The 23,915-nt window shown below is 37.8% G+C and overlaps 1 protein-coding gene across 1 annotated transcript in view; it reads left to right on the top strand.

Annotated features, from left to right (window-relative positions):
* Window positions 1-239: 239 nt before the first annotated feature.
* Window positions 240-23,915, top strand: part of LOC119774913 (zinc finger MIZ domain-containing protein 1-like) — a 135,511-nt gene continuing 111,835 nt past the window's right edge. Inside the window, exon 1 of the mRNA XM_038272642.1 lies at window positions 240-433. The gene's annotated coding sequence lies outside the window, so the exon portion shown is untranslated. The remainder of the gene's footprint in view (window positions 434-23,915) is intronic.

The raw sequence follows: 23,915 nt of genomic DNA, 5'->3' as shown, positions 1-23,915 counted from the left end.
GTCTAGAACCGCCACTGGTGGTAGTGCCAATAAAGTTTCCCCCTTAATCCCCTTTATGGTGTGGTTATTCTTGACACTTTGTGCCTTTGTACTGATATTTTTTTCCTTCCACTTAGTTTTCCATTAAAAGGCTCCAACACCTTGGACATCTGCTGGGTAAATAACTCCTCCCTTTGGTTCCATATCCGCGCGTAAGAACAAGGAATCCGCCACGCATTTTGTCGGCAGCCACCCGAGCTCCGGGTCCCTTCGGTAATAGAATAGCCGATGTAATTTGACACTTCAACTTACTGAGCTCTCTCTGAGTCTATTCAGTTACTCAGTCCCATTCTCAGCGGCCGTATGTGTGTATGAGAGCGCGTAAAGGAACGGAAGATTTCTGAAACGACACGAGAATTATTACCAAGGACTTTCTGCGCCCGATCGCACCCCGGTGAGTGGCTGCAAACTTAACGCGTTGCAAAAGGAAGGCTATTTATTTATGTATCATTGTTTGTTGCATTTAATCCGTGTGCGTTTCCAGTTTGGCTCAGATTGTTTCTTTAATAATGTGGCCGCTTTCAACTGGCTCTGAGCTGAGTGTGTTAGAATGAGCGGCTGATTGCTTTCTCATTAGCTGTTCTTACTATTTACTTCCAGGCTGGGATTGCGCTTTTAGATGCGCGCCTTGATCTCCGTAATCTCTCCGGAGGTTACATTGTTACAGTGTGCGCACGTTTTGCTCTGTATGCAAACCCAAGATTGTGTATGTTTCCGTGTTTTATAGATTTTTTTTAAGTTACATTTAAGCTCCTGGTGTATCTCAAAGCACATGGCTGCGGGGATGCAAGCCGCAACAGTGGAGACGGTCACTGCAGTGCAGATCACTCTGTGGATGTCATGTTTGTATGAGCGCTTCTGAACTTTGATAACAGAAACACGTGTGATCTGGTAAACACAAAGCGGCTCTGGTTGTCTTGCGTGCTGGGACGTGATGGGATTTAATTGTTTAGGAGTTAATAAATAAATATTTTAAAAAAGAAACCCATCTCTCTGAATTTGAGGGCATTTTTAACCCTTTATAGGGCAAGTTACTTGAACACTTGCATAGGTCTAGAAGCACAAGGTCAGCAAAGATACTGCTATATTGCTGTACATCTTATTTTGATAATAATGATATATAACCTACTGTAAATTAAGTAAAAAAAAAGTAAGAAAAATCTGTAAAAAGCTAATTGAAAAGTTAAAAAGTGAATAAGCCTGGTTAAAAATTATATATAGGTTTATAAACTAAAAAATCTAAGGTTATGTTGTACCAAAAAAAAAATGAAAAGATAAATAAAAATAAAGGTTTTCTTGAATTTCTTACAGAAGCATTTTTGTTACTTTTCTTAATATATCCGGGCAAGTTATATATTCAAAAGTTTTAAAAAGATGAAATTTTCCAGTTAGCTGTTCCAAACGAAATTTCTTTTTGTTTTACACTTGTGTAAACAAAATGACAAATAAAATCTGTCTAAGTTGGCGTTTCTTGTTATTATATTGATATTCATACTTGCCATCAAAATATCCATATTTTTTTAATGTTCCAAAGGTGATACAGTCTTATCCTGAATTGCAATAACACTATTGGCTTAAAATTTAGATATTTTTCACCGATTGCCCTATAAAAGGTTAAGGGGTTAGTCCTCTCATACACAGAGGGAATATAACAAAAAAACAAAACAAATAGGGGATAAATATAACAAATAATGATTAAGACGCTGCCATAAAATGTGGTTCCAAGGGTGTATTACAATCTTTACCTATTACTTTCCAGTATTAAGTGTTCTTAAGAAGATCATTTATATCAGCTGTATATGTAATCTGATCAATATAAAATAAAATAAGACTTTCCTTCAATAATTTTGATGGGATTTAATAACAAAAAAAAACTCAAAATAATCTTGTTCAAAAGTATGAATCAGGATAACTGTTAAAGTTATCAATCATGACAATTGTTAAAAACAAACACGTGGAGAAACAGTGATGCCATTTGATTTTTTGAATTATTGATCAAATGGAAACTCATGGAGGCAAATAATAACACTGAAGTCAATAATTTCCGGCTACGTTGTTCAGGTGAGAATTCTCTTAGTATCTATATTGTTAGATTATAGAGCTGATGTAAACTATTCATGTCTTGTGAGGAATATGTTATTATATGGTGAAACCAAGGTTAAATTTTTGGCCACAGTTCAAAACACTAAACTACACCCACTGTGAAACATGGTGGTGGCAACATCATTGTCTGTGGTTAGCTTTCTACAGATGAAACTATTTTCTGCTAACACTGATAGAATTCCAGCGATTCAAAATACCAGCAAGTTTAGACTAAACTGTCAATGTGCGCTAAGAGAGGTGAAGATAAATATTCTTCCACCAAAAAATTTGAAATTTTAATAAAAAATGTCTCAACAAAGCATTGGCTTATGTTGCAACTTTTTGTGACTTTTATGTTTATTTTGCCCAGGGATGTGTGGACTTTTATATCCACTGTACATCCGTCCAGGAAGCCTCCAAAAAAGACAGCGTTCCCTGCTCCACTTCCTAACCTATTGTCAGTGACGAGAGGGAGTGATTGTGTATTTTTTTGTCTTGCAACCTACACTTGACTCCTGTTCCAAAAAGTCCCACTTTTGGGGGCTGCTAGCAGGCAGGCATACAGACAGACCATACTTTGGGTTTCTCCTCTGCTTTTGCTACAAGAGACTTCTTCCTGTTGCTTATTATTATGCTGTTAAAAGTTCATTCTCCTGGAATGTGGGAGTGTATGTGGGTTGGTTGTTTGATTTTTTTTTTCTTTTTTACTGAAATTTTCATCAATGATACATGCTTTAATGACTATTTTAAGCCACATTTTAAAGTTTTTCTTTTTCTTAAAGTGTAATCACACCAATAAAAACAAGGATTATTAGTAATCAAATGTGCTGTTATAGTTGTGTTATGGCCTATACAATCGCAGATAAGACTGCTAACTTTAAAGTGCTGCAGGAACACTCTCTAAAAGGAGGGCGTGCAACAAGAATATTATCTCTTAGGATTGTGGCTGTTCACATAATTTTATTTTTAAGCATATCAATGGAAAGTTAAGTGGAAGGGAAGACTAAAAGCACACGACCATAATGGAATAGAATATTCAAAACTACCTTTTTTTCCCCCGCATTTTATTGTCATTACACAAGTACAGAGCAACTCTCTGCATTTAACCTTGGGGAGCAGTGGGCTGCCATCGTGGGGTGCCCAGGGAGCAGTGTGGGGTTAAGGGTCTCTGGGCTGTTCAGTGGCCTGGAGTCTTTCGCATGAATTTGCATGTTCTCCCTGAGCATGCGTGGGTTCTCTCCGGGTACTCCGGCCTCATCCCACCTGTCCAGGGTGTATCCCGCCTCTCGCCCATTGACTGCTGGAGATAGGCACCAGCACCCCCCGTGGCCCCACTCGGGACAAGCGTGTCAGATAATGGATGGATGGATGTGGGAGTCGGGCTTGAACTCAAAACCTCAGGATTCATCAGCACAATACCCTAACCACTAGGCCGCCACCCCCCAAAGCAGGCATTAGCGTGAAGGGTCTTGCCTAAGGACCCACACTGGCACCACATTCCCCCCAGCTGGGATATGAGCCCAGGCTTCCTGTTTGCAGGAATGGTGACTTACCACTTGAGTTAGCCAGCCATTAACTTCTACATTTGATATAGAACTCATAGCCAGCTAAAAAGAATACATGGTTACAATATATGCTCTCAATTCTTAAGGTTCCAGGAGCTGCTGCATCATGGTTGGCTTATGACTCTGCTGATATTTGTATTGTTGGCTCTGCACTCTTGAGAATGCCCAATTGTCTATGGTGTTTAGTTAAATAGAATTTGCAAGTCAGTCAGACCCAATGAGTTTAAGGCCATTTATACAGGTATATTATTCTTGTTGGCAGTTCCGACAGGTGCTCAGGCTTCCTAAAAAAGGAAATGTCCATGAAGCTTTTAAGCTAAGGGAGGCAGGAGGTGTTTTAATAGTTACTGATAGATCTCTGCCCAGATTTGATAAGATACCCAACAGCTACCGACATGATCACTGACTGTGGAAACTTCAGACTGGACACCTAGGAATTTGAATTTGGTGAAGAGCCAGCTGCTTTTGCAGAAACCATTTGTTGCATATCCTTCTTGTATCTGGTGTGCCTTTTGCTCCTACACTTTTTTCTTCCACTTGATTTTCCATTAGCATCCTATGATTTTCACACCCCTTTTTAAAGTGATTTCGGTGGCTTACCCTCATTGCAAAGCATGGCAATCTCACATGTACTTAAAATAGAAAATTTGACACTTTAATTCGCTGTAAGCCACAGTTATCAAAATCTGATAAAACGACCAGTTAAATGTACTGCATACATCTCAACAGATATACTACATGGCTTTAACTTGCTAGAGAAAAACCCATAGAAGTTTAATGCAAAACATAACATTTTCAGTTCCAGCAGAATTTCTAGTTTATAACTAGGAAATCCACAATCATTCAATGATCTGATATACTGCTGATGCTGCAGCATTCCATGTTTGTTCTGTGCAGCTTTGAAGAGGTTATCAAAAACATCAACAGATTTCTGTCAGGAATTGATTGCAATTTTATTTGTTTGGCGGGACATTGCTGCACCTGGTGGTTTGATCCCATCTTTTCGGTCATTGCGCTTGACTGTAATGACAAGATAAAACGTTAACTGAAGAAACTTAAAACTTCCAATTGGTTTTTTAGAAAACTTAAAGGGAGGGAAGGTTTTTCTTTTCCCTCCCAACCCCTCCTTCCAAATCACCCCCATCCCAATGGGGCCCCCAGGCAGACCCCACCAGGCTGACCTTCTTCTATTCAAGTCGAGGATGTTGAAACACCAGCCCTCAGACAAAAGACACATTGAAACGGAGATCTGCAACCCAGCACGTGTGTCTGGAGCTGCTGAAGTAGACCATTTATTAACTCCCAGTATCCCTCTGACAAGTGAAAAGCATCAGCAGTGTCGGACAAAGAAGTGGCAGTAGAAACACAACATCGACAGATTACTGAATACATTTCAAACTAAATAAAAATATTCAAGTTTATATTGAATTCAAATTTGATATGTCAAAAAAAAAAACAATATTTAAAAGTATCCCCCTTCCATTTGGTTGGGATAGGGATGATTGACAATAGCAACACGTTGGCGGCAAAGGAGGAAGGTTTCCCCACCCTCCACCCCACCTGCCGGATTGCGAGTAAAAGCGGAAGCTGCAAATGGCTGCACCACATGGGAAATTATTCAGCTCTCAGATCAGAGAGGACACACAAGAGGCCTCATTACCTCCACAAGCACTACTGGCCAGCCTGCAAGGAAAGCAGAGCTCTAGTTTGTGTGAAATATCAACTCCACATATTAACTATCTGATGCACCTTTTTGTGTGAAAATCCTCGCAACACGGTTTAAGGAGAGTTTGTTTGGTTAAATCCGATCAGAGCTGTTTGATCGGCAATCTAAGAACAACGAATTAGAACCTGTCCCAAAGGTTTCCAGAAAAAAACCTTCCAATAAACAGTGTTTGCCTAAGTAGCTGGTAAACACGGCGCTGAGTCTGCTGCATCATATCATGACGTTATTGATCAGGCTCAGGAATACCAGACCCTGCACGCCAAGAGCTTTCAGAAGGTGCTCTAAAGCAGGGAGAGAGGTGCTCTGATTGCTCATCCATGGCGGTCAGAGGCTGTAGGAGGTTTGTGAAGTTTCCTTCAAGGTTCTACTTTGTGTTGTCTTTGCTTAACAGAATAAATTCCTGGAATTAATTACTTCAAGCAATTCAGTGTGCCATTCTCATGCAGTCTGCGGGACGGTTTGGTTGGTCCTCTCTTTTGCAATGACTCTGTCGAGACTCTTCAGTGTGTAAACTTTGTGGTGAATGCAGCCAGCGTGCAACCCCTTGTAAATGGGAAATGCTCTGCCACAAGTTGACTGCATTAAATCTTTGACCGGGAAGCATTCTGTGAGGGGTGTAACAACCATGTCAAAAGTGAGTGGGAGATATTTTTCAGTGGTCTATTGAAATATTATCCCTTGCTCTTCATCACACCTCTCCTTAGTAAATAAAGAACCATATAATCACCATGGCCACACTACAGCTCCAAGAGACGGACTTTGGTTCTGTAAACAAACACGACTAAGTTTTAGCTGCCAAACTCTGGTTGACTTGTCAAAATCAACCTTCTGATATCAACAAGGTAGTTAACCTGATCGTTAGCTGCCAAATTACAACCCTTAATATGAGATGTTGAGTTAAAACCAATTTTGTAAGCAAATTATTACTTTAAAACATTTGGAATGGAAGAGACAAAGAACCATGGTAACAAGCCATATACTTTCATCCACAAATCTGACATGAATGTTTTAGGACGTAGTTAAACTCTTACATCAGAGCACAACTATACAAAACTCATAAGAAGCAACAGACTAATGCGACCCAGGAAAACAACCTTGTTGGTTTGCACCCCATCAGTGCTTCAACTACAGATTGCTCTACTGTGGGCAAACAGAATTGACAAAGACTAATGTATAGTAAAGACCCTGATGGCTAAGATTTTGCACATGTACACATTAGTGCTGCAACTAACGATTATTTTGCAAATTGATTAATCTATTGATTGTTTTTCCAATTGATTAATAATCGTATAGTCATAGGTTCCTTAAAGAAGACTTCTTACAAGATTAAACCAGGTGAAACTTAAAACTTTTCCACATGAGGAATTTTGGATAGAGGATATTGATGGACAAAAAAGTTATTTTGATCCTAAATGCACAATGTATATTATATATATCGAGCCGTATATATCAGCTCTAGTACACACTCTTCCATTTAACCTAGAAAGGGATATATCCAGAATTTACTGAAATTTAACAGATCCAACTGAGAGGCTTAGGTTATTTATTATAGCTAAGTATTTCCATATTATAGTATATGAGACTCAGAGATACAGATAATTACTGCTAATACTTGCTACACTTGCATAAAAACTGTTTATCTTTAAGTTTCTACTTCAACTAATTATTTTATCATAAAAAAGTGCAATGATGGTTTTAGTAAAAAAAAAGAAGAAAAAAAAAGAAAATGACACCTTTGTGAGGCATTCATCATGTTTAAACCCCGGTTCAGGGATTTTGATTACAATAGCCAATATTTAGGACTTAAAACATTTTAAAAATGTAGAAATTAAAGGTTTAAATTGAATTCAGCAAAACTTCTCTTGGATTGTGATATAGCTGTAGCACAATATCAGTACTGGATTTAAATTTTCATTCCAGCTTTCAGAATTGGCTGTTCATCATTACACCCTTTAGTTCTCCTCTACATGCCAACACTGAATTCCTCATGTGTGTGTTAGTGATAATTTGCGACACTCCACCTCTGTGACAAGCAGCTGCAGGAATGTAGGATAAGCAGATATCCAGGGAGAACAATTTCTTATATTTTTTTCCAGGTGGGGGGGTTGAAAGAGAATGGTCAGGTTGTACCTGTCAGGCTCAGTGTTGACTGTTAATATGAAGCATCTATTTTCACAACACAGCTCAGGGAAAGGAAATCTGTGTGACTCTTTCTCTTGCGTGCAGGATAGAGATACAGAGCTCCGTGAGGGGATGGGAGAGGTGCCGGGAGTGACGCCAGACCACACATCATTTAATCATGTTAGAGTGTGCAACCACTCGGTGCATATTTTTGGTTGCATTGGTGATCAGTTGTTATTGCAAAAACTCCACGGAACGAGAGGCAAGGAGGGAATTGGCAGGGAAAGATGATTATTTCCATCATTATGGTCAAAATATGGCAATGCATGTTGTTTTAGATACAAAAAAAAACAGCTCATTGAAAAGGTTTAGGACCACTCAAATGCTCAGTCTGGATGAATGAGTGTATATCAGCGTAGGATTTCACTTCGTCCGTTTGGCCTAATCCCCCTGTTGACTTGTGTACTAAGTACCGAATGTGTTCATTCTTTGCTCTTTTTAGGAAGCCCTTCTCAGCATAATCTCACTTAATCTAATCTACCCCCTTTTATAATAGACTGGGAATTTATAGAAAAAGCTTTAGCATAGATCCATACCAAACAGAACGATGTTGCCACTCGCTCCCCCCCCCCACCAATCCCCTCTGGCAAAGCCCTTGTGAAAATGCAAGTGACCTCTGCGGCCCTTGTTAGTCTGAACAATAGACCTGCGTCCTCTTACAGCTGCAGCCTTGCTTGAGGGCAGGTTGTTCTCAGCGTAAACACACATCTTCTGATTAATAGCTTTAGAAACACAGTTTCTGGTATAATTTGCTTCAGCGTAATACAATTACTGTTCAACATTCTTTGAATTGAATGTTATTTTCAATGTGTTGATTCGAGATAAAAATCTAAACAGACCTTTAAAAAGGATTATGTTTGGACTTGGTGATGTGTTGGGTTGATTTTAGAGATTAGATCAGTATAATTGATTTCAGAACTTTATCCACCTTATATGTGAAATACAATCTGAAAACCCAGAACGTTACTATATATATATATATATATATATACTGTATATATAAATTCCACTTATTTTAATGTGTCACTTTTATTCTGTTTAATCTGTTTAAATATTTGTATCGCCTCAATGCCTCTACTGTCTTTTTCTCTTGTACAGAATTTGAATTATCTTCCCACTGAATTGTGCTTTATAAATAATAATTTTGCCCTGCCTTGCATAGATTTGTACAACCTTATATAAGCATTAGATTTGATTGTGTTCAGAATTTGTTAAAACAAGCCTACCAATGTTAAATTGGAGTCTTTAAAGAGAGAGAATATAAAAAGCATTAAAAGAAGTCATTTTGTTTAGGTTTGACAACAAAGGCAAACTTTGCATAGAGGAAAGTGTCCAAAGCATCAGAGTAGTATATGTATTCAAAGCTGTCTGTCATGAAAACACCAGTGAGCCATGGTGGTGGCAGCATCATGCTTTGTAGCCATATTTGGAAGTAATTATGAGCACTTCTAAATACTATTCGATGACTGATCGATGACTGTACATTAGCGTGTGGCTCATGTTAGGAAAACTGGAGGTAAAGATTAAGAGGATCTTCATCACTGGTCTACAGTGTAGTGTCTAAATAAGAGTGGATAAAAGTTTCTAAGTGTGTGTTTCTAAGGACCAATTGGTAATTATATTTTCTATTGGCTATATTTGCTTTGTGTTCAACCAAAAAGATTATTGTGAGATTAACGTACACATATCATTTGCAAATATCAAATTACATTTGCTTTAAATTGTTTTGTAGATAAAAGAAAAGTCAAATAAAATTATTAATATTTACAAACGATTCCACTAATAAATAAGCACAAAATTTAAATAATTTTTTTTCACATTAATTTTAGCATAGACATTGATGTTAGGTTATCATTAAGTTAGATATTATGATCTTTATAAAGCATAACCTTCTTCATTTGACTTCCATCTGATGTAGTAGAGACAAGATTAGAAATTAAATTAGAAACCTTATGCCCAGCACGAGCTTTAGCAAGGCCAAGGAGCTTTGGCAAAGGTGAACTGCGGACTTGGAAGAGTCTATTACTTCTTTAAAAATAATACCACTCTATGAAATATGAAAATAAGCCATATCTAGATGTATCCCAACATTTTTTGGTTTTATATATATGTGGGCCTAAGATTGGTCCTTAAGAAGCCCCCATCTTAACCTCTAAAACTGCATAGTTTTAATTATTTATAGACCTACATTGTGCTCTCCCAGTTGCACAGGTTGAGAACAAATTAAATTCACAGTCAGCAAAGCCTATATGTTACAGACTAAAAGGAGGTTGTTGCTTTTGTTGGCTTTATTTGTCAAATAGCGGTTCAACTCTTCAGGACTTAGACATGTGATTATACAAAGCAAGCTGATGCTCCAACCCAGTAGCTGCTTAGAAAAATAGACAAGAGAGAACCTTGCTAAAATGACTTTCTTATCTATGTTAAAATGCAGTAAAAATGGTTAATATCTTGTTTACATGTTTGTTTCTTGTCAGTACAATTTTAGAATTTAAATTGTAGTTGTTTGAGAGTGCAGCACTGCTTGGGAAAGAGAGATGTGGATCCAATCTTTGAGCTGTAATCCACGACGGATGTAATTGAAGCTTTCAAGGCCCCCCAGCAGTCGTGGGCTCATGCATGTTGAATGTGACATGCTGTGAAAAACATACACAGATGATGACACAGAGCATTGCTGCAGTGTTAAGTGCAAATGAAAGGCTCTGAATAATGAATAACATCCGGCATCTCTGTAGTCCCATCTTTTATAAATTAAACAAGGTCCAATGGTGAGGAGTTGTCAGATTTGGCAGCATGTGATAGTGTTGCATATTTGCCTCTTAAATTGCAGCACAGGCTGTGAAACCATCTGCTAATCTCAGAATAAGAAATCTTTAGAGTTTTAGTCCGGCTATTAGAGAATAGATCCAACGAAAGACTGCTGAAGGCTTTCACTAATAATTTATGGTGTCTGTGGGTCTTTTTTAGGTTTTTGCTATTTTTTTAAACACCTCTGAGTAATGATGGGGATTCTCAACAAGTGTAAGAGTTACATTCAGCAGAGCTGACGGGGGTCCATATCTCATTGTTTTCTGACAGGGAAAATTAACTGGGATTTACAAACACACAGGGAGCCTTTCTCACCCATTCTTTGGTGCTCTCAAAGAAAAGGTCTGAGGGTAATCTCTTTCCCAAGAACCCTCCCCCAACCCTCTCCTTCTTAGTCCTAAATATAAACTCTCAGATTCTTGGAAAATTTGAAGTCCAGATATAAAACACAGGTTCATAGAATTCATCGTAGCTTGCTCTATTTCCCAAACATCATCTTATGCATCAAAGGCCCTTTTGTGGCTTATTTCCGGTCTGTTTTTCTGAAGCATTAAGCATCTAATACTGATCTTAGCTCATTCAAAATCAAAGTCTTAAGTCAAACAGGAGTAGTTTCACTTAGAGACCACATACTATTACTAATAATTGCAGAGATTGAGTGTGTTGTTTATAGTTTATTAATCAGCCATGTCAGTATTTAGTACAGTAACAATTCTCCAATATTTTATTGAACTCTGAAGTCCTGTGATAATACTAATCCAATGCCAATAGGAATCTCTATGATTTGGATAGAGCTTGATGGGGATGGGTGTTAGTTGTTTTTTTTGGTTTCCTGAGAACTTTTTTACTTTCTTATTGCAAAGAACAGAGGATGTATTTGATGGATGTATTTTTAGAGAATATTTTGTGTCTTGGGCCAGCAAAACCCTACCAAAATTTAAAAGAAAGGGCTGAGGAAAAGAAGCAATTTAAAATGCAAATGGAGGATCTAAGGTGACAAACAGATGTGAGACAACAAGGCTACTTATGAGGGACAGTTTTCCAGTTGTGTGTTTTTTGTGTCTCTGACTTTTACAGTGTTACTTTACATAGCACTTTAAAAATATCTTCAGCAAACTTCTGAAAAATCTCCATGAGAATAACCTTTCACTGGGCACTTATAAACCTTTCCATAACCTTTTTTTGTGGTTGCACTTCCCAAATTAAATGTTATTTCCATTATATGTTATTTATAGACATCTAATGAAATCAATTCCCTTTTCTGTTTTGTATCAAAAGCATAATGCACAAGTTGGTCATGACATGGGGCGCAATTTGTATTTTGATTGACAGTTTGATTGGTTCTGTAGCAGGAACAGCAGCTCTGCTCCTTAAATCTAAGAATAACACCTTTAAATCTAAGAATTTTTTATTTTTTGGTGGTAATGTTCAATATTTGACTCAGTCAAATGTGGAACAATGTTTCGATTTGTTGGACATTCGAAAAAAAAAAGTGAAAAATGCGGCACAGCCCCCCACAAATCAGGACATTTGCTCCCATGTGGATCACATCTAATCCAATCCAACTTTATTTATATATCACTTTAAAACCAGCAGAACCAAAGTGCTGCACAAAAGCATAAATAAAAAAACACTATATGCACAAGATTATTAAGAAAAATATATATATAAAAACAGTAAATATAACACAGTAAATAAGAGAAAGCATAAAATCAACTGACAACAACATCTTTCAGAAAAAATGTGCTAAAAAGACCATTTTCTTCTGTTTGTACCCCTGTGTTACAGAGCTGGCTAGCCGTAGCATCAATAGATGTTACCCAATAGGTTACATCATATCCAGCACCAGGAGATGTCATGTTAGAGTGCGGTTATCATATGCGCCTCATGAAAATAATACGTAGGCGGGTAATTTATTTATTACAAGGGGTCCCAAGATAGTTTTTATCCAATGCAATAATTGCTGACTCTTTTATTAACAGTCTGTATTAATAACCCACTTTTTTGATACAATATTCTTTCTTAACACTTTTATAAAACTGGAAATAGCTGATTTAGATTATTCTACCTTCTGCCCTTAAATAAGCTTTCACTAACTCAAAAACAAATCTGTTTTTTTTTTTGTTTATTCCAAAATTTTATTTATCTTCTTGTATTTTGATTTTTACTTGTTCACTTTTGGACTCTAACAGTTCTTGTGAACTTTCTCTTGAAGAACCTTCACTAAAAAGATGAATCAAAAAAAAAAAAGGCCTGCGATACCTTTAACCTCAGTACTTACTAATATTTAGGCATATGAATGATAAAGAAACTACAGTGACACAACATTCAGAGAAGACCAAGGTTTGTTCTAAGCATGTCCTGTCCCAGCCCTTGAGGCTCAGCGTTCTGCATGTTTCAGATGTTTGCCTCAGTCCACACACCTGATCTGAATAAATTGGTCATTAACCCCCCCACCTGGTGGAACTGGATGATATGCTCAGGATGTAATTCAACCCATCTAATGAGCTGTGTCGTAGGTGCGGTAGATCAGAAACATGGTCTACCTGACATGGAATTATGGTGCAATTTGCTTCCGTAGTGATTTTTCTGGTGAGGAGAGCCTATCCTTCTCTTTGGTGATTTACTCTAAAAGTAGAACTGTAACTTATCTAAAATTCATAAAGGCAATAATAACCATTTTGCTGGGATTGCTTATCAGTTGCAAAGCTCAAAGCTGTCTAAACTACACAGGCTGCTTATAAACAATACATTTCTTTTAATAACCTTTAATAGGAATAGTGGACTCAAACTAACCCTCACTAAGATAAGCAGTTGGAGTCTTAAGGCCTTAGCTTATTAATTTTGCTTTAAATGTGTCCAACATTAAACAGGAATGAAAGTCATGCTTATTTTTCATTGAGACACTGTGTATCTGTCAGATGTGCTACTTTAATGCAAACACTGTTATTATAGATGACAGGAGTGTAAACATACTGAGCCTTTATCTGGACCAGCATTTCTAGGTGAGTTATTGATCGGCCACACAGGATCAAGGGCCATTTTTAAGGCATGAGAGATTAAACAGTTTTCAGCTACAGGCAATATTACTCTTCCTTTATCATTTATGATCGCTGTTCTTAAGCTCCAGTGAAACAACTGACTTGACTTTTGAAGTTAACAAGTAGACTCTGAGTTTGCAGACACATACTTAACGGTTCCTAGCATTTCTATAAGGGTTTTTAAAATTTTAACTTTTAATTTATATTTGGTCCTTTATATTGTGTTCAAATTAGTTGTTTTTATAAAGATTTGGTTACTGCGTCGTCCTGAGTGCATAATCACCCACAGTGAAACATGGTGATGGCAGCATCAAGCTGTGTGGAAAGAGAGAAGGAAACCTGTACCAATATGATCTTTAGTGCAACCAAAGTAAAAATGTTGTGTATTTACATATTTTTGGTGAAGTGCATCATCCTCTGCAGCGGCTTTAGGAAGTATGAAGAATCCCTGCGGTGGAGACGAACAAACTATTTTCCACAATAATATTAATCACACATATAACCGCCACCACTTCTAATAATGAATGCTAATTAATTGGCCAGCGCTGTCTGGTGTAAACAGACAGTGAAGAGCATATGCAGACATGCTTCACACAACTATTTATAGTTGAGGATTGCATAAGCTTCTTTCTAACAACAGGGTGTTCTCACTTTGTCGGCATCAAACAGAGAAATGCTGCGACTGACCAGATTAGCGTTGCATGACACACATATATTGCAGGCCCCGCTCTCTCTTGGCAAGCGGTGTGTGTATTTGGCCCGACGGGTCCCGCGGCTTAGAAAATGTTGACAGTAGACGCTATTTTTGACCATCTGCTCTAAAAGGAGGGCATGTTTGATTCACAGATGCTGTGGCGCTGGCATGTGGGGGGGTGTTCACCAGAGGGCACAGCATCCCTCGTGTCACCATGCATGTGCTCAGCGTGATCCTGGTTTAATACTAATGCGTTTTAGATTAACATAACGTATGAAAGAGATGGTTATTGCTGGAGATTGAGTTCACTTCTTGCTTTGAGGCTGTCGGAGATTAAATTTGAGATGTAATTTCCTAACAAAATTGATTTGCTTCATATATCTCTTTCTAAGACATTTGTGTGTAAGGGTTATGTGTGAGGTGAGAATGCAAAGCATAATATGGTTTTGTGCTAAAATACATTCCTTTGGTGAATTGCTATTGCATATCAGTACTCGGAGAATCATTTTAAAGGTTAACAACTTTTAGTAAACCTGAATAAGTCTTCTCTCTGCCCTATGTAAAGGTTTTTATGGATTTTAGTTTTCACATATTTTAGTATTTTGATTATTTCTCTTTTTGTCATTAAAAGACATTCAATTGAAAGCATCTGCTCTTGTTTTTAAAGTAAAAAAGATTCTATAGTTCCTATAAAATGTTATGTTCTAGTGTGCTGCTTTCATTTTTAGACCCCGGGTAGCAAAGTACTGCAAAGGCCTGTCGTAATTTGTTGATTAGTTGATTTTCCACATCTGCTTCCTCTCTAGCTGATTAGCCACACCTGGTTTTTGTTCCTCATCAAATCTCCCAGTGGCTAAAACACCATTTTCCTTTACCTCACTGCCAGATTGTCTCTTTATTAATCACCTTTTCACTATTAATTTAAGAGACAAAAAGAAAAGCATTTTTCAAAGCAATTTTAAGTTTAAGTTTGAACATCCTATATCAGCAATTAAGACATTTAGTCACAATTAGCATGAGTAGCTGGAAACAGGTGTGTGGATTTGTATATTCCAGGGAAAGTATGTAATCCAGCATCTAGATTTATCAAAGAGTTGGACTCTTGAAAAGGATACAACAGAGCTTTTTTTTCTTCATTTTATTCACCCCTCCTGTTATTTGCAGGAAATGTTATCCTACTCTGCTTCTCTTGCATATAAACAATGGACATGTCTTAAGATTAAGAGAGTCTCTTTTTCTTTCTGACATTTCTGGTTGTAGCGGTGACAGATTTCTTAGCAATGTGACCACTTTCAGTGTTGTCAGCACGAACTGGTAGCCTTTACCACATTCCCAGCTTAATCAAGGCATCTTACATTTTATCCACTGCATGGTTTTTCTTAATTTAAGTGAATTTGTTGTTCTTTTCCCATGCCAGAAATCTCTTAGTTTATTTTGCTTTTGCTTCTGTCTTGGCTGCAAGATGTCATGATATTAAGAACAAAATGTGAGTCAAATCCACTGCATTACCCTTATCAATCAATTATCCTGTAAAATTTGAGTGTGTCTGACTATTTTTAAAGATAAAAGTCTAGGCTTTAGCTACCCCTGTGCTTAAGTACGTTTCTTGTATTTTTAGCCTGTAACACTGTTATGTTAACTTAAGGCCAAACAAATATTTAAGTCATCTTTTTACAACTCAGCAATCACTCTCCAGTATTTAAATCTTGTATTAGGTGGCATACTTGTTTGTTATAGAGACTCTACCTCCAATATCTAGTGTTAGTTGAACACTTTTTGACTACCTTCACACTGCAGGCCTTGATGCTGGATTACGATTTTTTGTGAAATCCTTTTTTTGCCACATTGCCGTTCATATTTCCAAATATATGCGACTTGTATGTGATCTCCTGTGTGAACTGCAGTCATACAACGCAAGTGTCCCATATATGCAGTAGAGGACGCAATGATGTCACAGGCCAGTGTGCTCTTTTTTTCCGGAAGTAAACATGGATGGTAGTGCCGGCGTGGAATAGTGACCTTTGTCGGGTATTAATGACGTTCAGGTCGGATGAATCCGATCTGGCTGTTCACACACAGGTCACATTTGAAAAGATCAGATTCGTATTGGATTCAGGACCACATAGTCAAGTGGCCTAGGTCGCATTGGAAAAAATCGGATCTGTGTTGTTCAGACTGCCATGAAAAGATCAGATCCAGGTCACATATGGGCAAAAAAATCAGATTTGGGTCACCTCAGGCTGCAGTGTGAACGTAGCCTTAGATGTTCCCTGGCTTTCCTAGAGACATTTACGCCACTTTTTTCATTTTCAAATTCAACGTAAAAGATAATGGTCACCCTATTTTAAAAAAAACAACAACAAAATGCTGCATTTCTACAGTCAGAACATATGAAGACATCGTTTCTACTGTTCTTGCCCCTAAAGTTGCCCATCCACTTAAAGGAGGCAATTAACTCGTTTCCCCTTTAGGGTAATGTATTTACTTTGTTTTCTCTGAGGGCTAGTTTGTGCTGACAGGGCTAGGAAGACATCAAGTAACTACCACAACCTGGCAGACGACAAGCCTGAAATCTACGAAGGGAATAACATTACACCCTGCAATTTGAGTTGGAATTACATTTGTTTAAAAGCACAACGTTCTGTAGGATATTTTTGTTGTTTTTGGCTTCATTGCAGAAACCCACTGAACAAAATGGTGGCCATACTGCTTATGATAATGTCTTATTTATCTCATTATCCTGTGACAAGCAGATAAATGCTGTAGCGATAGCAGGGACTACAATAACTCTGTGGTTGTTCTTGATGTGTTCATATTCTTCCTTTTTTTTTTTTTGGCACCGGCTAAAGTCAAGAAGCCAATTGAAAAATAAAAATTACTGGAGGCTGCTTAATCTTTGTATGCCTTTCCACTAGCAAGAGGGAGGTGGAGAGGATCATGTGAGCTGTAATTATATTTATGTTGGGACCCATTCAATCTGTCAGAGTAAATTTTGCCTGTCGTACTGTAAATCATTACAGCGGATTAAATGCTGGTTATGAACTCAAAAGGTCCAAACAGGTGATTTTGTTTTCTAACCTTCTGGGATATATGTTTGACAAGCTGGTTGTGGATGATGTCAGCTGTTAGTATTTTTTGATTTTAGGTGAATGGATATTGTGGCTGATGTTTTTATTTTTGTGAAGGAAAAAGAGTAGACATTCTCCCAGAGTCTTTCTCTTTCGCAAGCTGTCCTCCACGTTTTGTTTTCCTTTTTTTTTAAGAGGGATCAATGACAAGGATGAGCAGTGCTGGAAAGTTTGCTCTTTTTTTTTTTCTCATCAAGTGGCTTCTTACAAAGAAAGAAAAGAGAAAACAGCAGCTCAATTGAACTCAATCATCTTGTCAGTGCAGAGGCAGAAGACTGATGAAACACTAATCGCTCCTGTCTGCTTGTTGTGCCGTGAACATCCAAACTCAGATGCTTATGGCCTGCAGACTTGCTTGAGGCAGCATTTCGCTGACACTGTATTATTCACAAATATCTTTAATGATCAGTTCAGTCCTGCATTCATTAGTGAGTGGCATGAATCGTTACCCTCAAATCACTGAAAAGATTATTTCAGAATAAATGAACTTCACCACAATTTCACAAGAACATCATTGTGAATGTTTCTTTTGACTCTCCGCATGATGTTCAGCAGTTAAATGTACTCACAGAGACTTGTTGTCATAAGTGCCTCCAATAGTAAAGAAGCTGCATCGAGGCCTCACATGCCTGGACTTTATTTGTCTAGGTAATGGATTGTTTGGAGAAGCCCTGAATGTTGCATCCCTTGATTTGTTTGTGAATTGCATCTATTCAAATATAGACGGGGATATTTCCCTAATGTTCTCTGCAGCAAAATTTCTGTCCATGATGTCTGTACCTGCACAGCACACATTTGCAATAGATAGATAGGGAGATAGATAGATTGATTATACATGTAGTGACATTCCAAGTATTTTTTTTTTCATATTAAGTTGATTGCGGTTTCAAAAAAATGTTTCTCAGAAATTTAGAACATATAAAATTTCTGCACTAAGTTTTTAAATCAGATAAAGCTTAACATTGCTTATTTTACATCTGTTTTTATGTCATGCAGTCTTTCTCTACCTTGCTTTTGCTACCCTTATACTACTATTTTCTTTCCTCGCAGCATACCAGGGGAAAATATTTTGAAATTGCTATTTTAAAAAAGTTGACACTGACCTAGATTTCTGACTTTGTAAAAAAAAAAAGTCAGAAATCTTTGCTTGTTGCAAAAGAACCTGCCTGTTTGCTGAGATTCTTATGCCAGCCTGTTGATGGAAAATTTTGTGGAAGGAAAAACTGTAATTACAAAAATGTAGGATTACAACTAGAACTATCTCATCACTTCTATCAGGCAACTTATATGAGCAAAGAAGCTTATTTGGAAGAAGAAGTAAAAAGTCTGACGGTGGTTGAGAGAATATTTAAAGAAAGTTGAGTGGAAGAAAAAAAGTGTGATAGAAACTATTGCAATTTTATTGCATTGGCAAAAACATTGCTATTAATTTATTAGGAATCCCTAATCATTTCATATATGTAAATTTTATGCAAAACTGAATAGAAATGTATAAAACTTAGAACTGATTGTGTATTGGATCCATATTCTACATGAGATCTAGAGAAAAAAAATTCAAGGACATAGATTTTTGAATTGCACCTGTATTTTTTAGGGTTAATCCTTCTCATAGTGTTGCTCTGATTTACTGTTGGTATGGCGATTAAATGTATGAATTATTTGTGTCATCACTTTTGCCGCTGATGGGAAGTGTTTGGCTTCATAAAAAGCCAAGACAACAAGCATAAAATTAATGAGCAATATATTTTAGAGATACAGTTCATGATGAATGCAGCGTGAAGCTACCCAATTCTCTTTGAGATGATCATCAACCATCCATTCTCAGAACGTCACTGCTCAGCCACTGAGAGCGGATTTTTATTCATCTCCACTGTTTGTATTGTCATGTTAATTTATCCTACAAGTCTCGCCACAGTGTGAAATTATAAGCACAATGAGCCCTGAAAAGCCAAGAAGGCGAGTCCCATATCAGCGCAGGAGGATATTGAGAAGGAGAAGCCTTTTCTTTGCTGAACTCCCAAAGCTTCTGTTTTAATATTTAGCTCCTGTCAGTTAAAATCAAAAAAGTTCTTCACTTTACCCTAAAGCTCGCTGAAAAAGAGCAGGGAAGCTGCTTCACGGGTGAAAGCCCTTGCGCATGAATATTTAATGGTTGCATTTTAACCAAAGTCATAAAACCAAAAGGATGTGGCTGAACAGAGAGGGAGCTGTGTATTTTTCTTCATAGTCTGAGCAGGGTACCTGAAAGACATTTTCCTGGCAACATTGCCTATCAAATATATAGATGTCATTAGGTTGATTTAAAGCCCCGGCCAGACTTAGCAAGGTTGGAGTCTGTTTTTGCAGGGTAAACACCAAACACCAGCAGCGAGATCAAGAAATCTGGAACATAAATTATAAAATGATTGATTTTGACACTTCCTTAGTCCTCTCATGAAATTCAATTTGATACACTTAATCCCTTTGACCAATAAAGGAAGAATAAAAAGGCAGATATCTGTGTGTAGTAAAATATGCAGCCTCTTCTTCAAATCTTGTCATGCATTTTTAAAATTCTGTTTAGTCCTTCGCTGAGCCAGACCCCCACCAAACAGACACAGAGCTGATTGTTAACTTTGACAAAGCTCCAAATTTGTGCGCAGCAGCATGGCTGTTTTGTATGTAAGCTTCACTTTCACAGAGGTAATCATTTGTCATCCCATATTGAATCGACTCAAATTGACTCATAAATTGCAATCACTTAACTCAGCACTACTATTATGTTTAATCTGGCTTTGTGGAAAAAGGTCAGTCAGCGTGTGAATTGGGTTCCAGCTGCACAGATAATTTAGCTGCCTTTTTTATGCTTTTTTTTTCTTTTAAAGCTTCAGAAAAAAAAAAATAGCAGCAAGGTAAACTAGTTGTGTGGCGTTTAATGGAAGCTACACGGGATACACAGCAGCTACTGTTTATGTTTTCTCTCCTTGGATATCCTTAATGCAGTGTTTTGAGGTGTGTGTGTGTGTATAGTTGGCAGCCTGCAGATAAGCTACAGTGGATGCCCTTATGGGAAGCACAATAAAAGGCTTTCCCCTCCTGAAAGGTCCAAAGTGCAGTCGTTCACTCTGTGCAGCAACAGTGGAGTGATTGTGCAAATGGAGCTGTGAGTGGCGCTGGCAAGACTGGCAAACCAGCTTATCGGTGGGGGTGATGGTGGCGTGCACTGAAGGGGTGGGGCTGTAGTGTTGGCGGGGTAATTTACACTGTGTGATTATGTTTATCTGTTTTTATTGAGCGCTACCAGCCTATGGGTTTCTATCACATATGTATTTGTTCATGACCCTGTTTCTTCGTCTAAGTGACTGAAGTGTAGAGGCAAGGAATAAGCTAAGATACATCATTTTGTGTGTGTGTTTTTTAAAGGAGATTTCAGCAAGTTAATTTTTTGAGATGTTTGTTAACAGCTTTTGCTCTGAAATAAGACTTACACGAATTACAAATAAATAAGGTAGTAAAAAAAAAAGCCAGTTAAGGAGCAGAATTTGTTCAAGGGCTTAAAGATAAGGATTTCCCTATGAAGGCATTTCAGTTTTGTTAAAATCTAAAAAGCTTAGATTCCTCAGCCAGAAATTCTGCAAATGAACTAAATGGCTGTTTCTTGTTCATGTCTCAGCAGCTAATTTAAATTAAAGAAACAACTATATGATACCTATTTATTTTTATAACATTCCCAGGATATCTGAGCATTTCACAAAGCCTAAAACTGAAACATTATCTGTTTTAAAGATCCTGCTGAAACCTTTCCTACTGTAGCATCAGAGTGGTCTCAAAGGTTATAAGCTGTAAGTTGCAGCAGATTTTTAGCATTAAATAACTGGTGGATACTAAAAGATGATCTTTTTTGTTTAAATTCAAGTCATTTCTATGAATATAACGCAAAATCACAATAGACTTAAAATTATAAATGATGTCCCATCATACTGAGACCTTGGTTTAAAGTTTTCTGTCTAATGGAAACCCTTAAAAGAGGTCTCTGAGGATGTGATACGACCTAAAATAGCATCTACCTGTAACTCCTTTACCTGGAATAGTACTGAGCAGATGTTAAATGGCTTTAACCAGGCAGGTTTGCTGGATACAACCGGCGATGACTATCACAGTGTCAATATTTACATGACTTTGCCTATCCTAGTAATACATTTACTAAAGTCTCTGTTTTTCGGTGTTAACGCCACCTGGGAAGCACCAAACGATCCTCGCTCCTGAAGGTACGACGGGGATTTTTTCTCTTCTATGAAGCAGGTTGTTTGTTGGCAACAGATTTCTTCCCACCCCTCATCTAAGAGCTGTTTGAGGTGTTGCAGGAATGTGTTGTGTGCTCAGATAGTTTACTCACTTGCAAGATAATCTGTAGTGCTTTCACTGCATTTCCTTTGGGACACAACACTTGGAAAAAAAATGAAGTCTCAAGGTGCCTGTGTTAGAGCTTTAGATGTGACTCTGGGTTGGTAAATATTTAGAGAGCAAACATTTTGATACCATCAGGGATTATAGTTTGGGGAAACATGTTTTTCTTAGAATGGAAATGTCAGCATATCGCACAGCATTAGGAAACAGTTTTTATTTCATAAAAAAATAGAATGTACACAAACCTTACGTGAAAACAGTGGATGTGTGATCGTGTTTAGATGTCCAGCTCATCCACATCCTCCTCACTGAAAGTTGTTCTTTTCTTTCTTAGAAAGCATCCATTTCATCAGCAGGAGTTGTAGCCAGCAACAAACAACCAATGTATTTGTTCTGCTTCTTCACCTTGTTGGCTTTGCAGGGAGAAGGTGCCAGAGGTTGATGTCAAACGTGTCAAGTGCTATCTGCCTCATTTACTTGCCCGCTGAATATTCATGGGCCTTTCTAGTGGTGTCAGCTTTGCAGACAAGTGGCAGCAGCCTGCAAAGTCATCAAACAGGCTCAAACCTTATCTGCCTTCATCCTTCCCAGAGCTCTCCACATGACATATTTATCTGTTTTCAGAGCAAAGTGGTGGTTTTTCTTGAAGCCGACAATCACTTCCTGTTCTAATTTGTCTGGCATGAACAAGAAACTACGCTGCTTCTGCGGGGGGAAAGAAATGGGGTGAAGAAGTCAGGAAGGAGCGTAGCCACAACCCCTGTGCGCCACATTCATGCCCATTTAATCTCCGTAGCGCCCTCAGGGACACGTTCTGACCTGTGTGTAGATCTCACACCCCTTTTTACTCTCGTTTCTGTATTCTTCACCATCAAGGAGACCGCACCAGATTTCTAGTGCATTATACAGGAGCCTTCGGGAGACACCCCTGCTCTCCTTACAGCACTCCCCACACATACTACCACTCCAGTTGCAGCTTGATCTCGTCTAGACTGCCGTGACTGTTGTTTGGCAGCTCCGCTGAGCTGCGGTGAGGGGGTCAGGCTGTTTAAGTGAGGCAGCAGAGGCTGCACTGGATGTCTCATTAAATATATGTTTCCTGTTAACATGAAAAGCTCTTGCTCTTTGTTGTTCCTTGCCTCAAATGAAAGGTAGCCTGGTCAGCCAGACTGACTTACATGAGGCATAGGGCCGTCTGGTAAGACTCAGACCCAGGTCTAAAACGGATGGGCCGATCACAGGGCAGCAAGGCGGAAGTTTGCGCTTTGCCTGATAAAGCCAGGCTATTTACGCTTTAAATCTTATCAATGACATTGGGCGATATTATTATTATTATTATTATAAAGATAAAAGTGACAATTAAAACAAAAATCAGGTAACTATTGATGTGACTGCTTACCACAGCATCCATATCCTCACAATCACAAAGGATTCCCTTGAAGCATATATACACATACATACAAGCATCTCATACCACCAGCATTTACTAATATTCTTCAAATTTGCTCCAATAAAAAATTTAGGAAAAAGAAGAAAAAATGTAAAAAATACAAATTCACAGTATTCTGTAACTTTTAATCATCTTTGATTCTAATTTATTGTATTGACAATAAATTGAAATTCTTATCATTAATAGAAACTTATCCTGACAACGATATATTACCAGAATTACCCATAATGCACTAGTGCTCTTCTGTAACCATAACAGTAAAGACTGCAGCTGCAACAAACTGATGTTTAATAATGAGCTTTATTATGTCCTAAAGGGGAAGGATATTTCTTTAAAATATAATAAATTGGTTGCTTTAAGTGCTCTTCTTTAAATATATATATATATTTTTGTGTCACATCCATAGTTATCTGATTGGCAGTACATACAGTATAAGTCAGTCTGACTGGCCAGACTGTATGAGAGGCACCCGCTATATGCTACCCACTGCCAGAAGTCAGCTTGCTTACCTGTTGTGATCTGTAAATAGGTTATTTCCATTAATTTAGGCTATGATTCCTTTGTTGACTCTTTTACATTCAACAGATGTGGTTTAATCTCTGATCAAACCACATTAACTTGAAACAACCTCTGCAAGTAGGTGATATTTATTGAAGTCATTTAACCTAATTCCTGTACAGTGGAAAATGAGCTTAGAGTCAAAAGGTGTCGTAGATCTTCTGCTGATCATTATGAATTAATGAATGGTTGGGATAGGACGTCCTGTGGCAGATAGCTCTCTGCTGTATCTTGTGTTGCCCAAAAAAAAAAGTTGA

Source organism: Cyprinodon tularosa, unplaced genomic scaffold (genome assembly GCF_016077235.1).
Source record: "Cyprinodon tularosa strain WSP-4 unplaced genomic scaffold, ASM1607723v1 ctg84, whole genome shotgun sequence".
In the NCBI taxonomy this organism is placed as follows: Eukaryota; Metazoa; Chordata; class Actinopteri; order Cyprinodontiformes; family Cyprinodontidae; genus Cyprinodon; species Cyprinodon tularosa.
Note: the sequence above shows the minus strand (reverse complement) of the source record. Positions and strands in the feature narration are given on the sequence as shown.